Genomic DNA, 16,542 nt, shown 5'->3' on the forward strand with positions numbered 1-16,542 from the left:
ACCAGAGAAACGAATGAATTAATAAGCAACAAAGAAGCTCAGTATTGTCTTCCCTCTTTCTTCTCTCCATCATTCTCTCCACCTCCTATCCTTTCTCTCCACTTCCTCTATTTTTCTCTCTATTCCTTTTTCTAACTTACTTTTGTTGGATTTCATTTTCTTACGTAAATCAGAAAGTGAACAAGTAAAAAGATAACAACAACAATAACTATCTTTAAAGGGGATTCGAACGCTTGTATCCTCCATTAGTGTTTCCAGGACAGTCACTCTATCCTGGAAACAGTCACTCTATCCACTGAGCCATGGGAACTAGAGAAATATATAACAACAACAACGACAACGACAACAATAACAATAATAATTATCTCTAAAGGGGATTCGAACGCTTGTATCCTCCATTAGTGTTTCCTGAACAGTCACTCTATCCACTGGGGCATGGGTTTTGGAGAAATAGACAACAACAATGATAACAACAACAACAACGATAACAACAACAACGATAACAACAACAACAACAACAACAACGATAACAACAACAACAACAACAACAACAACAACGAACAACAACAACAACAACAACGATAACAACAACAACGATAACAACAACAACAACAACAACAACAACGATAACAACAACAACGACAACAACAACAACAACGATAACAACGATAACAACAACAGCAACGATAACAACAACGATAACAACGATAACAACAACAACAACAACAACAACAACAACAACAACAACAACGATAACAACAACAACGACAACAACAACAACAACGATAACAACAACGATAACAACAACAGCAACGATAACAACAACAACGATAACAACAACAACAACAACAACAACAACAACAACAACAACAACAACAACAACAACAACAACAACAACGACAACAACAACAACAACGATAACAACAACAACAACAACGATAACAACAACAACAACGATAACAACAACAACGATAACAACAACAACAACAACGATAACAATAATAATACAATAGACACACATGGTAAAGGAAGTGAAGAGAACACTAAATCAAATAGTAGTAGTAATAGTAGATAATAATAGTAGAGAGTGACAATGATACAAACAGTAAAAAGATCAACAAGGGGCGGAGAAAATAGGTAAACAAAATATAAAAAAAGATGAAATAGTAGTAGTAAATAGTAAATAGTGAAATAGTAAAGAAGATAAAAATAGTAACAAAGATGCAATAGATAAAAAGGCTAAAATAAACAATAGATAGTAAATAGTAACAGAATAGTGAAATGAGACAAAAAGATGAACAAAAAAGGACAAAATGACGATAGTAGAAATAAATAGTAAATAGTAAATGACAGAATAGTAAGATTAAAATAGTAATAAGACAAGTAAACAATGACACAAGGCAAGATAGAAAGATAAACAAAGAAAGACAAAGAAGAAATAATAATAGTCGATAGTAAATAGCGAGAGAATAGTCAAGTAAGAGTAGAATAGTAAACAATGACACAGGAAACAGTAAAAAGATTAAAACATAAACAAAAAAAAAAAAAGGATTAAAAAAAATAGTAGATAATAAATAGTTTGAGAATAGTAAATAATAGTAGAAAATAAAAGATAAAAAACGTAAACAAGAAAAGACAAAGATAGAATGGTAATAGTAGATAGTAAACAGTGAGAGAATAGTCAAGTAATAACAATAGTAAGAAGAAGAAAACAATAACACAACACATAGTAAAAAAAAAAAAAAAAGGAAAGAAAAAGGCAAAATGATAGTAAAAGATAGTCAATAGTAAGCGAATAGTGAAGTAATAGTAGAATGGTCAAAAGACAAGAAAACAATGAAATAACAATGATATAATAGACAAAAGCTTGAACAAAAAAAGATACAGGTAGAAATGATAATAGTAAATAGTCAATAGTAAGAGAATAGTAATAGAATAGTAAGCAGACACACAAAGGGCGGGCATTTAAATCCTAGGGAGAGTCAGGCCAGCACGGAAAAGAAAGGGTTAAATGCGCCAGTCACCCATCGCATTATTGACGCGAGCCAGGCCGTGTGACTCACCCAAACCACGGCTCTTGAAGGACACCCAATAATATGTAGCATCGTTGTTCCGCTGCTCTGTTCACTTGTTTACTGGTGGTGGTGGTGGTGGTGGTGGTGGTGATGGTGGTGGTGGTAGTGGTAGGTTCCTATATTTCGTTGTTGTTGTTGTTGTTTATGTTGTTGTTGTTCTTGTTGCTGTTCTGTTTTTTCTAGTATTCTAGTTTTTTTCTAGTCTGTCTGTCTGTCTGTCTCTCTCTCTCTCTCTCTCTCTCTCTCTCTCTCTCTCTCTCTCTCTCTCTCTGTGTGTGTGTGTGTGTGTGTGTGTGTGTGTGTGTGTGTGTGTGTGTGTGTGTGTGTGTGTGTGTGTGTGTGTGCGCGTGCGTAAGCAGTGCATCACATCTGCATGAGGAAACGAACTTGAAAGAGCAGTGATGATAAATAAGGGCATGGCCACACACACACACACACACACACACACACACACACACACACACACACACACACACACACACACACACACACACACACACACTGAAACACACACACACACACACTGAAACACACACACACAGAAGCAAGATTCACAAAGAGACTCACAGACAAAACTCATAATCTCTCACACACACACACACACACACACACACACACACACACACACACACACACACACACACACACACACACACAGACAAACAAATAAATAGAAAGACAGACAGACAGACAGACACGCCCACGTACAAACCAGCACAATCACTCACAAATGCCAATAACAATACAAGGAGGAAAAAATAGAGGAAGGAAGACGGAAATTACCTGAGGAGGAGGAGGAGGAGGAGGAGGAGGAGGAGGAGGAGGAGGAGGAGGAGGAGGAGGAGGAGGAGAAGGAGAAGAAGAAGGAGAAGAAGAAGAAGAAGAAGAAGAAGAAGAAGAAGAAGAAGAAGAAGAAGAAGATGGAGGAGGAGGAGGAGGAGGAGGAGGAGGAGGAGGAGGAGAGAGAAGGCGGATGGATGAAAAAATGCAATGAGAGAGAGAGAGAGAGAGAGAGAGAGAGAGAGAGAGAGAGAGAGAGAGAGAGAGAGAGGATGATAGCAATTCTGTTTTCCTCTAATTATGCCCACAAGGTCACGTGTGATGATGGGAGAAAAAATAATGATAGTAATGATAAAAACAAACATCTTTTTTTCTTTCCCATAATCAGAGAAGAGAAAAAAGAGAGAGAGAAAGAGAGAAAGAAAAAAAAAGATGTTTAATGTATTTATGTAAGCGATTCGGATCTCCCTCTCTCTCTTTCTCTCTCTCTCTCTCTCTCTCTCTCTCTCTCTCTCTCTCTCTCTCTCTCTCTCTCTAAATGACTGACAAATGCATCCGCTGCTTAACAAACGAGAGAGAGAGAGAGAGAGAGAGAGAGAGAGAGAGAGAGAGAGAGAGAGAGAGAGAGAGAGAGAGAGAGAGAGAGAGAGAGAGAGAGAGAGAGAGAGAGAGAGACAGAGACAGAGACAGAGACAGAGACAGACAGACAGACAGACAGAGATTAGCATTACCATGTGTGCCTTACTTGTACACACACACACACACACACACCGGGGTTCGATTCCCCGGCCGGGTGGAAATATTTGGGTGTGTCTCCTTTCACGTGTAGCCCCTGTTCACCTAGCAGTGAGTAGGTACGGGATGGAAATCGAGGAGTTGTGACCTTGTTGTCCCGGTGTGTGGTGTGTGCCTGGTCTCAGGCCTATCCGAAGATCGGAAATAATGAGCTCTGAGCTCGTTCCGTAGGATAACGTCTGGCTGTCTCGTCAGAGACTGCAGCAGATCAAACAGTGAAACACACACACACACACACACACACACACACACACACACACACACACACACACTAATACGGCTAACAATGTGCCGCTACCATTAAGAACATCAATTTATATCCATATGGTAATTCACGAAGAGCTAATTGCCACTGTGCTCGCCATGGCACCCCACACTACCAGGGGGGGATATAGACGGGAGGGGGTGTGGAGATGGAGGGACGGGGAAAGGGAGGGAGGTTGGAGGGAAAAGGTGTAGGTGAGTGAAGATAGAGAGAAGGAAGAGGGAGAGAGGGGAGTTGGAGGGAGAAGGTGTAGAAAGAAGGGATGAAGGTAGGGGGAAGGATGAAGGGAGAGAGGGGGATTGGGAGAAGGTGTAGGAAGAAGAGATGAAGGAGGGAGGGAGAGAAGGGTGTTGAAGGGAGAAGGTGTAGGAAGAAGAGATGAAGGAGGGAGGGAAAGAGGGAGATTGGGAGGAGAAGGTGTAGGATGAAGAGATGAAGGTAGGGAGAAGGAGGCAGGGAGAAAGGGGTGTTGGAGGGAAGAGATTTAGAAGAGAGGAAGGTTAGGGAAGAGTAAAGAAGGGGAAGGAGATAGAAAGGAAGGGGGATAAGGAAGGGAAGGAAAGGGATGAGAAGAGAAGGGGATGAATAAGGCAGAGTAGGAGCGGGGAAGGAAGGGAAAGGAAAGGGATGGGAATTGAAGGGGATGAGTAAGGGAGGGAAGCAGTAGATGGAAGGGGATGGGGAGATGAGGGGATTGGGAAGGCAGGGTAGAAGGAGGAGGGGAAGGAAGATGAGAAGAGGAGGGGAAGGGGAGGGCAAGGCGAGGGGAGGGTAAGGTGAGCGTGGGGGTTGATTAAGGCCTGTTCACCTGCTAATGACCGTGTTACCTGTCTGCTGGTTAAGGTGTACGTCTGTCTGTCTTGCCTACGTTACATTACAATATATTACTTTTTACTATTTTTTGCATTTTTTACAATTTTTTGTATTTGTTTTCCTTCTTGAGATAAAATGTGACTAATGTATATCTTGTTTTATTTTTTGTCTATTTTCTTTAATTTTGTTTATTTATTTGATCAATTATAGATTCGTCTTTTTTAATGTAATATACGTACTTGTTTGAATTTATTGATGTGTGGGCTGTTATTTTATTCATTATTGTTCATATTTTTTTTCTTTTTCTTATTCGATTTAAAATATCCACATAGTTCTTTACATGTAATTGTCTTATTTTCTTTTTCTCTTTCTCTTTCTCTCTCGTGTGTGTTTGTGGCATCATATTTTATTTTTATTTTTCTTGCCATGTTCGTGTTTATCTATGTCACTTTTTGTCCGTCTGTATAAAAGCCAAATATATGTATGTATGTATTTATGTATATACGAGAATGCTTGTCTGTACATATGTGGCAAGTCTCTCTCTCTCTCTCTCTCTCTCTCTCTCTCTCTCTCTCTCTCTCTCTCTCTCTCTCTCTCTCTCTCTCTCATCCCGCGCACGTGTCTTTTGTCGATTTGTGTGTGTGTGTGTGTGTGTGTGTGTGTGTGTGTGTGTGTGTGTGTGTGTGTGTGTGTGTGTGTGCGCCTCGCCCACAGCCACGCACAGCAAACAAAGCCGTGGGGTGAAGGGCGGCGTGGCGTATGCAAGCAGGGGAGGCCGGGGTGACGGGGAGACTGGGTGAGGGGTGAAGAGGGGAGCAGAGGCGCGTCGCTAAGCCCACGCCCCCTGCCTGCACTCCCAGGTGGCCGCAGCAGGAGGGAAGCAGGGTGTGGCAGGGGGAAAGGAGCTTATGGGGCGGAGCGGGGTGGGGGCTGGGCGGGGCAGGATGTCAGGGATCAGAGCTAAGGGGCAAGGAGAGGGAAGTGAAGCAAGGGAGTGATGGGGCAGGAACGCAGGGGGCAAGGGGCCATGGGGAAGGGGTTAGGAGGCAGGGGAACAGGTAAGGAAGCAGGGAATACAAAGACGGGTGAGAGGAAGGTAAAGTAAGGTAAGGTAGGGTAAGGTAAGGTTAGGTTATGTTAGGTTAGGTTAGGTTGGGTTAGTTCGTGTTAGGTTAGATTAAGTTGGGTTATGTTAAGTTAGGTTGGGTTGGGTTAGGTTAGGTTGAGTTAGGTTAGGCAAGGAGGGTGATGGGGCAGGAAATGGGTGGGGTGGCTGAAGGTAAGGGAGTAGTGGACAGAGGTACACGCCTTGCCTCCCTGCCAGGAAACACAGAGGCGTGAGGGGAAGGTAAGGTAACGAGCACAAAGGAACACAAAGGAGTAGGCAGTTCTTGGGAGGGTGTCTAGGGTCAGCTACTCAATACCTGACTAACTAAGGCTGTCCTACTAACTTGGCACAGGTTTGAATGGCATTGCTTACAATGGCACTGGTTTGAATGAGACTAACTTGGCACTGAAAACAATGGTATTAGATATAGTAGCAACAGTTTGGCACTAACTTAAATGCCACTGACTTAAATGGCTCTAATTTGGCACTGATTACAACGGCACTATTCAATTACCGTGACAGCGACTTGGCAGCGATCTGAGTGCCAATGACTTGAATGGCACCAACTTGGCACTAGTTAAAATCACACCAGATACAATGCCAGCACTTCGGCACTGACCAAACTGGCACTAAGCAAACTGGCACTGGTGAGTTAGCGGGTATGGCAACACTGAGAAAAGTGGCACTATTTTTGGAGGCTGGTAGTGGCAGGTACTGTTTGGGCACTGGCTTAATGGCACTGGTGAAAGATGGCACTGGTCTGGCAACACTGGCACACTAATGGCACTGGTCTTGGATTCTACTGGTTTTAATGGCACAGGTCTAGCTGGTATTATCTAAATGGCACTGGTCTGATGACACTTTGATGGTACTGCTTTGATTCTCTCTCTCTCTCTCTCTCTCTCTCTCTCTCTCTCTCTCTGGGTATTCTCCCTTTTATATTCCTTTCTCCCCAGTCCCCCTCCATCCTTCTCTTCCCTCTTTTATCTCCCCTTTTCTCTCTTCCTGTTTATTCTAGCTCTTCCTCTCGCTGTATCTCTCTCTCTCTCTCTCTCTCTCTCTCTCTCTCTCTCTCTCTCTCTCTCTCTCTCTCTCTCTCTCTCTCTCTCTCTCTCTCTCTCCTTGAATGCCACAGATAACGCAGACAAATAGACAGACACACATGAATACAAGGACAGATAAACAGGCAGACAGACACACACCATAAAACACTCCTAATTACTCGCTATTTCATTTACATACTCCAAACAACACAGAGTAACTACACCTAAATAAATAAATAGATAAATAAATGAATAAATAAATGCCTGAATAACTTGGTAGGTGAATATGTGGTTCAATAATTAACTAAGGAGAGGAAATAAGGAACGAGAAGAAAGACAGGGGAAAGAAAGAATGAATGATTGGTAAAGAAGGAAGAATAATAGAATGAAATACGTCAGTCAAACAATAAGGAAAGAAGGAAACAAGGGAAGAAAAGAAGGAGAAAGAAAGAATGGAGAAAAAATTAATGTATAAGGAAAGGAAAAGCAAATCAATAAAGAAAGAAAGATTGAAAGAAAGGAATAAAAAGTAAATGTAACATAAATACAGGAAAAACAAGGAAAGAAAAGAAAGAATTAAAAAATGAATGAAAAGAAGGAAAGGAAAACCAAAATAAGAAAGAACGAAAGATTGAAAGAAAGAAAAATAGAATGAAAAAAACAAGGAAAGAAAAGAAAGACATAGAAAGAAAGAAAGAATGAAAAAAATAATGAAAAGGAAAGGAAAAACAAAACAAGAAAGAACGAAAGATTGAAAAAAAGCAAGAAAAACAATGAAATACGTCAAACTCAATGAACAAGGAAAAAAAACAAGAAAGAAGTGAAAGACAAAAGAAAAAATAAATGATAAATAAGAAAAAAAAACACGTCACACACACACACCTTAAAAAAAAAAAAAAAAAAAAAGAGGCCTACCAGGAAAGCATTGGCAGCGGTGTGTGTGGAGGCAAGCAGTGTTACCAACACAGCTCATTACCACACACCTGCTCACGTCAAGAATAGCAAGCAGCGGAAAAAGATAAATAATGTGTCCTCTCATCCGTCGAGCCAAGTAAGGGCCGTAGGAAGCACTTTGCAAACCACTTCCTTCTTACGCGCACACTGGCAGACAGGCAGGCAGACAGGCAGACAGGCAGGTAGACAGACAGGCAGACAGGCAGACAGATAGGCATGCAGGCAGGTGGACAGATAGGCATGCAGGCAGATGGACAGGCAGGCAGGCAGGCAGGCAGACAGACAGACAGACAGACAGACAGACAGACAGACAGACAGACAGACACACACACACACACACACACACACACACACACACACACACACACAATGATTAAACTATTCATATTAACAATGTTTGTACTATTCTTGCTGCTGTTGTTACTACTACTATTATTATTACTATTATTACCACTACTACTACTACTACTACTACTACTACTACTACTACTATTACTACTACTACTACTACTACTACTACTACTACTACTACTACTACTACTACTACTACTACTACTACTATTACTACTGCTGCTGCTACTGCTGAATTTATGGTGATAATAGTAGTAGTAGTAGTAGTAGTAGTAGTAGTAGTAGTAGTAGTAGTAGTAGTAGTAGTAGTAGTAGTAGTAGTGGTAACAAGGCAATGCGTCACTGATATAACACAAAGCTATTTACTTTTGAAGCACGAGGGGAATGTTAAAGAAATATATACAAGTTTAGAGGTCAAATTCGTACGTGATTCAATGCACTTTTTTTCTTTTTGTCTTCTTCTCCTTTTTCCCGGTCAGTGTTCGTAGGGAAGTAAGTCTTTTGAGAAACAGGGTAAGTACGATACGAGGAATTAACCAGACACAAAAACTTAAATAAATGAAAAGAAAAGAAAAAAGAACGGAGTATAATTAAATGAGATCAAAACCTACATTTACTACACAACTTTTCCTTCTGCTTCTCGTTTGTCTTTCGTTCACTCATAAAAATCACAACCTATCATTTCATTCCTCAGACTCCACAGGTGTCACTATTTTGGCATCTAGCGAACACTTATTTACTAATCTTATACATTCAGTCCCCCTTTCCCCCGCAAGAATACTAATGTTTGATGGACTGTATTAATTGGCTCCCTGTCTTTCATGTCTAGTTACATCTCACAGTCTTGTTTGCATTGATGTATTGCTAATGGACTTTTCTCTCCCATGTATCAATATATGAGCAAGTTAAGTCTCACAGTTTTCTTTATGTATCACTAATGCACTTTTCTCTTCCATGTATTTATATATGAGCAAGTTGAGTCTAAGTTTTGTTCGCCTTTATGTATTGTTAAAGCACTTTTCTCTTCCTGTTTTAATAAATAAGAACAAGATAAGCCACAGTTTTGTTTGCATTAATGTATCACTAATGTACTTTTCTCTTCTTGTATCAATATATGAACAAGATAAGCCACAGTTTTGTTTGCATTAATGTATCACTAATGTACTTTTCTCCTGTATCAATATATGAACAAGACAAGTCACAGTTTTGCTTGCCTTTATGTATTGTTTAATGTACTTTTGTCTTCCATGTATTAATTTATGAGTAAGTTGTCCCACGTCTTGCTTCCCTTTATGTACTGCTAATGTACTTTTCTTCCACGTATGAGCAAGTTAAGTGTCGCAGTTTTCTTTTCATTGATGCATCACTAATGTACTTTTCGTTTCCATGTATTAATATATGAGCAAGATAAGTAAGTCTCAGTGTTGCTTCCATATATGTATTGCTAATGCATTTTTCTCTTCCTGTAGTAATATATGAACAAGATGAGTCACAGTGTTGCTTGCATCTATGTATTGCTAATGTATTTCTCTCCTCCATGTATCAATATTTGAGCGAGATGACTACACACAGCTGAGGAAGACCGTGTTCAGCTTACTAAGGAACTATTTAACTATTTTGTTTAGTCTTTAGGAACTGACGACTGGCACTTTTTTCCATTCTCTTTCCTTACACAGAGCTCCTCTCACTTAAAGAATAGATAAACAAAAAAAAAGAGAAGTAAATAAACAAATAGGAAGAAAAACCCGTTCCCTGTTTATGATTTTCTCATTTTTCTCTGACTTTTAAGGTAAAGGCAGATGAATGTCGCTACTTCCACTTCACGATGAGATGATAGTAATGATTAAACACTCACTCTTAATAGTAAATCTCTCTCTCTCTCTCTCTCTCTCTCTCTCTCTCTCTCTCTCTCTCTCTCTCTCTCTCTCTCAGCATCATCTGTTATTGCTTAATGTCACAGGAAATTGTGAAGGTCAACAAACAAAGATAGGAGGAAGAAGAAGAAGAAGAAGAAGAAGAAGAAGAAGAAGAAGAAGAAGAAGAAGAAGAAGAAGAAGAAAAAAAAAAAAAAAAGAAGAGGAGGAGGAGGAGGAGGAAGAGGAAAAACGCGAAATGCGTCCATAAATACAAGTAATGTTCACAGCACCTGCAGCCCCCATCCGTATATTAATTAGAGGAGGAGGAGGAGGGGGAGGGGGAGGGGGAGGAGGGAAGGGAAGGGAGATAGCAGCAGGAAGAACAGGAAAACGAATGACGACGTAGACCAAACAAGTCATACCAACGCGGAGAGATTTTCTTACCTACCCGTCAACACACACACACACACACACACACACACACACACACACACACACACACACACACACAGTAGTAATATGTCGCCCAGCTGCTGTGTGCTAGAAACACTCGCATTATCAAAGTCAAACATGATAACAGCACTGATAAAAAAGACACGATTACACAGAGCAAACTGAACCCAAATGTTTTATTGCACACACACACACCCGGTAGCTCAGTGGTTAGAGCGCTGGCTTCACAAGCCAGAGGACCGGGGTTCGATTCCCCGGCCGGGTGGAGATGTTTGGGTGTGTCTCCTTTCACGTGTAGCCCCTGTTCACCTAGCAGTGAGTAGGTAGGGATGTAAATCGAGGAGTTGTGACCTTGTTGTCCCGGTGTGTGGTGTGTGCCTGGTCTCAGGCCTATCCGAAGCGAAGATCGGAAATAATGAGTTCTGAGCTCGTTCCGTAGGGTAACGTCTGGCTGTCTCGTCAGAGACTGCAGCAGATCAAACAGTGAAACACACACACACACACACACACACACACACGAATACATGAATAAATAAACACAAGAAAAAACATCACCTACCTTCAGATTCGTCCGCTGAAGCTTGAAGAAGAAGAAGAGTGATGATAGAAGATGATAATGATGAGCAGTGGTGGTGAGTTACGAGATCCGCCCGCAACTACACGTCACCACCACCACCACCACCACGCACTCGACACCGCACCTCGCCACCACAACACAAGTCCAGCTGGTTCAGGCGGCTGGCGGTGTTGGGGCTCAGTTGACCAGCCCTCACGCACCACCAGAGACAACACCACTATTCTGTATCCACTTTGTCATCACCACTGCTTGAACTGAGCTTTTGAATGTGGTTAACGGTTCTTGGCGGGATAACTGACTGATTGAGGCTTGGAGTGGTTGGTTACTAGGCTGTTGTTGTTGTTGTTGTTGTTGTTGTTGTTGTTGTTGTTGTTGTTTCGTATTGGCACTTTAGTTACATATTTATTTGGTGTATTTCTAGTAATTCCTGTTTTCTTTTTTTCTTTTCTTTTCTTTCTTCTTTTTCTGTTTGTGTGGTTAGTTACTATTCTCTCTCTCTCTCTCTCTCTCTCTCTCTCTCTCTCTCTCTCTCTCTCTCTCTCTCTCTCTCTCGTTTTGACACCCTAGCTACATTTTATTTTATTTTATTTTGTGTATGTAACAATTCTTTCTATTTTTTCTATTTTCTTTTCTTTCTTTTTTCTTCTTGCGTGGTTGCTTACTAGACTATTTTCTTTTTATTGTATTGACACTTAGTTACATTATTTTCTTTTGTTTTTGATATGTAGTAATTTTCCGTTTTCTTTTCCTCAGTGATTGCTAAATACTGCACGCTTCCAATTACTCATTAATATTCGAGCCACTCAAGCCTAATTTTGTTCTTTTAAGTATTCTATGTATAGTTACTCATGTATATGGATGAATTGACTTGCTGGTTAGTGGTATCACCTATTTCCTTGTTAAGAATTATATAGAAGTCACATTTTCCTTAATTATCTTCTTATTTTTCTATTCTTTCTGGTAATCTTGTAGTGTTTGGTTGGTTGCCTGAATGACTGACTGGTGGGCTGGTTGACGGGGTGGCTGGATGACTGACTGGCTGACTGGCTGGCTGGCTGGTTGGTTACTGGTTAGTCCCGTTTTCTGTTTAATATTGGCACCACACGTTACATTATCCTAGGTAGTCTCTGGATGATGTAATTTAAGAATCCTAAGTAATCTGCATCGTTGTAATTCCAGTATGTTTCCTTTCACGTCTTCTTAATTAGTAGTCTCGCATTATTACAGTTACATCTTCAGTTACCTTCGTACACTTATATTTCCTGCTATTTATGTTAGTGTACCTCATTATAATAGACACTTGACTCTTGCTAGTAATTCATGTCAGCATTTCAGTCACATTTCTCGTAGCAACCTTCTTTTGGCATATCCTGGTCCTTTCATTCACTTTTTTTTCCTCTTGTTTCACACACTCATAATAAAACCAACAAACATTAGACTTTTATCTTCTTCCGTGCTTTCATTATAACTCTTTTTATTTCAGTGTCTCCATTCACCGCCACCACTACCACCACCACCAGCGCCGCCGCATCCACCACGCAGCTGCAGCAGGGCGTCTCCCGTCACATGTTGCGCCCCGGCCCTCTTTCCCTCATGCTGCCTCACCCTTGTTGGTACGAGGTGGACCCTGCGATGCGTTTCGTCTCTGGAGAAGCAAAGAGAAGGGAGGAGAGATGAGAGTCTAACTTGGTGCTCCTGAAAGTTACACATTGGGGAGGGAAGTGTGTGTTTAGAAGGCGGTAGGGAGAAAAAAGATAGTATATATATATTCAGGTTTTTAGGACATATTTACACACACACACACACACACACACACACACACACACACACACACACACACACACACACACAGACACTTATCACCTATCTATCAGGTGGTCAAAAGGGTTTAAAAAAAGAAGAGGGCGAAAAAATGTACAAAAAGTGACCCCCACTCAGAAGAAGAAGAAGAAGAAGAAGAAGAAGAAGAAGAAGAAGAATGAGTGTAAGAAAGAAGGAAGGAAGGAGCCGTGGAAAAAAAATAGATGATAGAAGAGATGATGATGATGATGTAAGAGAGAGAGAGAGAGAGAGAGAGAGAGAGAGAGAGAGAGAGAGAGAGAGAGAGAGACAATGAGATACAGGAGAGAAAGAGCTGGAAAAAGAGAAGAGGGGAGACAAAAGAGCGAAGAGAAGGATGGAGGGGACTGGGGAAAGAGGAAGATAAAAGGAAGAATACCAGAGAGAGAGAGAGAGAGAGAGAGAGAGAGAACTGGATCACCCACGGAACAGCTTCTGGAGAATGTTGAGATCTCTTCCTTATCTCCCTGACTACACATTTGAAGAGATAAAAGGTGGTGGTGGAGGTGGTGATGGTGGTTGTGGTGGTGGTGGTGCTCGTGCGTTGAATAAGATCGTGTATAGAAAGGAGTATCTGATGAATTAATGAATAAATAAATAAGTCTATAAAGATAAGCTCATATGGAAAGACAGAAATAATTGTGCATGAATGAATGAATGAATGAATGAAACACACACACACACACACACACACACACACACACACACACACACACACACACAGACGAACAACAGGGATTAATATCATTGTGATTGTAGGTTTTCTCTCTCTCTCTCTCTCTCTCTCTCTCTCTCTCTCTCTCTCTCTGATAAACACTCGTTCACAATATTTTTTCTAAGTTATTGATTATATTGAGAATAATCGAATGTTTCTAGCAATATATATTCTTTTTTTTCTTATTCAAAACACAAAATTTGTCAACAACAACAAAATATATCTCCAAATGCAACAATCAAAAGTTTTCAACATATCAACAAAATACGACAAATATAACACACATAATAACTCTTGACCATTGAATATCAAGTAGAAATAAACCAACTAACTAACCGAGTCAAAAAGTCACATTTGTTGACCACCCAAGGAATCCAAGTGACCACGGGAGCACCGCAGTAACTCACACACCCTCTCCCTAACGTCGCCAGATTGACACTAAAGTCTCCCGCCAGTGATGATGCAAGTCCTTCCCTATACACTTACCACACGCCACCTTACATTTCATCTCCTAACTCCTGTCCTACCTTACACCAACATTATACATTATCCTCAGGTGTAATTTTAAATTAATATTAGCCGTTTTGTAAGTGAAGTACGTGAATTGAAGCTACGAGGAGGTCACGGGGAGGAGTTGAAGTTGCAGAGTGCGAAAGAGTGTGACCTGGTGGAGCAGTGTTGCCACCACGGCCTGTCACCTCTACGCTACCCTATACACTTTCTTTTTGTAGAGCAGCAAAAAATAATTGAGCATTGTGTTATCTGTCCTTTCAATCAAGTGTGGAGAATGGTTTGTTTATAGTATGGTAATGTGGTGGATTCAGATGGGAAATTAATAGCTGGGTAAGGAGGGATGTTAAGAAAAGAATTGATGCTATCTGAATGAATGTAGATTTTGTCGGTATGAGTGTACATTTGCATTGAAGTCTATAGCGAAATGTAACACAAAGGAATCTAATAAAGTTACCGTTGTTCCCTCCTCTTGCTAACTCTCATAACTAACAGAACCTCAAATTGAAACTGAAAACTACAAACACACAAATATTCCAATACAGTGATACAGCCCGCAATTTGAAGTGAAATGAAAAGTAAACCAACCCAGACAGACACGGTAAATTGAAGAAGAAGAAGAAGAAGAAGAAGAAGAAGATGGTGATGATGATGATGATACTAACGAGAGAGATAAAGAAGAAAAGAAAGAAAGAAAAATAGAGAAAATGCAACCTTACTTTCTACTAAGGATTCATAAAGGAAATGTCGCCAGGACCTTTAGCGGTAGTGACAGAATAATGCTTAAGGAAAATATTGTTTGTCTTCATAATCCCTGCATTCTCAGAAGGCGGCAGCGGCGGCGGCGGCGGTGACGGTGTGCGCGGGGCGGAGGGGACAAAGGCCGCCCCTGCTTGATGATGGAGAAGTTGTCGAGAGGCGTTTATGAGAATAGTTATGAAGGAGTTGACGGTCAAATCTCTCTCTCTCTCTCTCTCTCTCTCTCTCTCTCTCTCTCTGGGAATGTTTGTGGCATATCAATTAGATATACGGAGAGAGAGAGAGAGAGAGAGAGAGAGAGAGAGAGAGAGAGAGAGAGAGAGAGAGAGAGAGAGTCGTGAGATTGCACACACAAGACGCATTAACTGAGTATCTCCATTCGTGCTAATCAAAGGAGGAGGAGGAGGAGGAGGAAGGGGAGAAGAAGAAAGAGCAAGGCAAGTGGTACAGAAAAAAGAAAGTTAGGAAAACCGAGAGAGAGAGAGAGAGAGAGAGAGAGAGAGAGAGAGAGAGAGAACGACGACGAGAAAAAGAAAAAGAACAGGAGGACGAATAGCTAAAAAGGGCGGGGTAGGGTATGGGGGGAGGGATGGGGGAGTGGCAGCAAGCAGACAAAATCAATCAATTATGATAATGAATCAGAATTCAAGACAGCAATTAATCAACGATGTTTTGATGTTGTCTCTTTACAATAACAACTCCACAAATGCTACGCTAATCTAACCTTACCATTATTACTCTTTATCCTTTCTTCCCGCCTCAGAGTCGCCGTTTCTCTTAATCCGTCTTCCTGCTCCCGCCAATCCGTATGCAATGTTAGTACTCGGAGATAAATTGTCTGAATAAATGAATAACTAACCATCTAAGGGACTACCTGCGTAATTAAGTAGCCAGATATGTACGTAAGATAAATAAGTGAATGAACATTTCCTAAGTATAATAATGACGACGACGATTATGATGATGATAATAATAATAATAATAATAATAATAATAATAATAATAATAATAATAATAATAATAATAATAAATTTACTTTGAATGAATTAATAGATGTATATGAAATAGATGAATGATTAAGAAAAATACAAAAATAATAGAATAAACACCATATTACCTGTTCCTCGGCTAGGTGATCATTTCTTGTTTTTCTTGCGTTGTGAAGGAGACAAGCTTTGTAATCATGCGTACACTTATAAGGAAAAATAGATAAACTTAATTGCTTATCCCTAAAAAGTAGTAAGAGAAAATAAAAACAAAAATAACAAATACCAAACAGTTTCGAGCGGCAGGTAAACACTGTAAGAGCTTTTATTAGACAGTAAGAGCTATCCTATGCAACGAAGGCAGCAAGTAACTCTTAAACTAGTCCCTCTCACTGTTTCCCTTCCCTAACTACCTTATATCGCCTAACTCCCGCTGCCAGTCCATTCCCAGCCTTACCCCACGCCACGCCTCCCCGTGATCCTCTTTTACCTGTCCAAATCCTCCCTTTCTCTCTAATCCTCTTCCCGGTCCCTCCTTAATTCCCTCCACCGCGCCGCCGCCCACACGCCGTCACTGGCACGCCCACACACGTCTTCATAATTGCGCACACACACGTGAAGACAGGAAGCATATTATGGAGTTAATTATTTAGCTTAAGATCA

The 16,542-nt window shown here is 40.7% G+C and overlaps 1 long non-coding RNA gene across 1 annotated transcript in view; it reads right to left on the reverse strand.

Moving 5' to 3' along the window:
- LOC123510226 overlaps positions 1-14,096 on the reverse strand; it is a 42,104-nt gene extending 28,008 nt beyond the window's left edge. Inside the window, exons 1-2 of the long non-coding RNA XR_006676429.1 lie at positions 13,961-14,096; positions 11,053-12,715 (exon numbers count right to left, since the gene is read on the reverse strand). This is a non-coding gene — a long non-coding RNA (uncharacterized LOC123510226). The remainder of the gene's footprint in view (positions 1-11,052; positions 12,716-13,960) is intronic.
- Positions 14,097-16,542: the final 2,446 nt, after the last annotated feature.

This window comes from Portunus trituberculatus, chromosome 28 (genome assembly GCF_017591435.1).
Source record: "Portunus trituberculatus isolate SZX2019 chromosome 28, ASM1759143v1, whole genome shotgun sequence".
Classification (NCBI taxonomy): Eukaryota; Metazoa; Arthropoda; class Malacostraca; order Decapoda; family Portunidae; genus Portunus; species Portunus trituberculatus.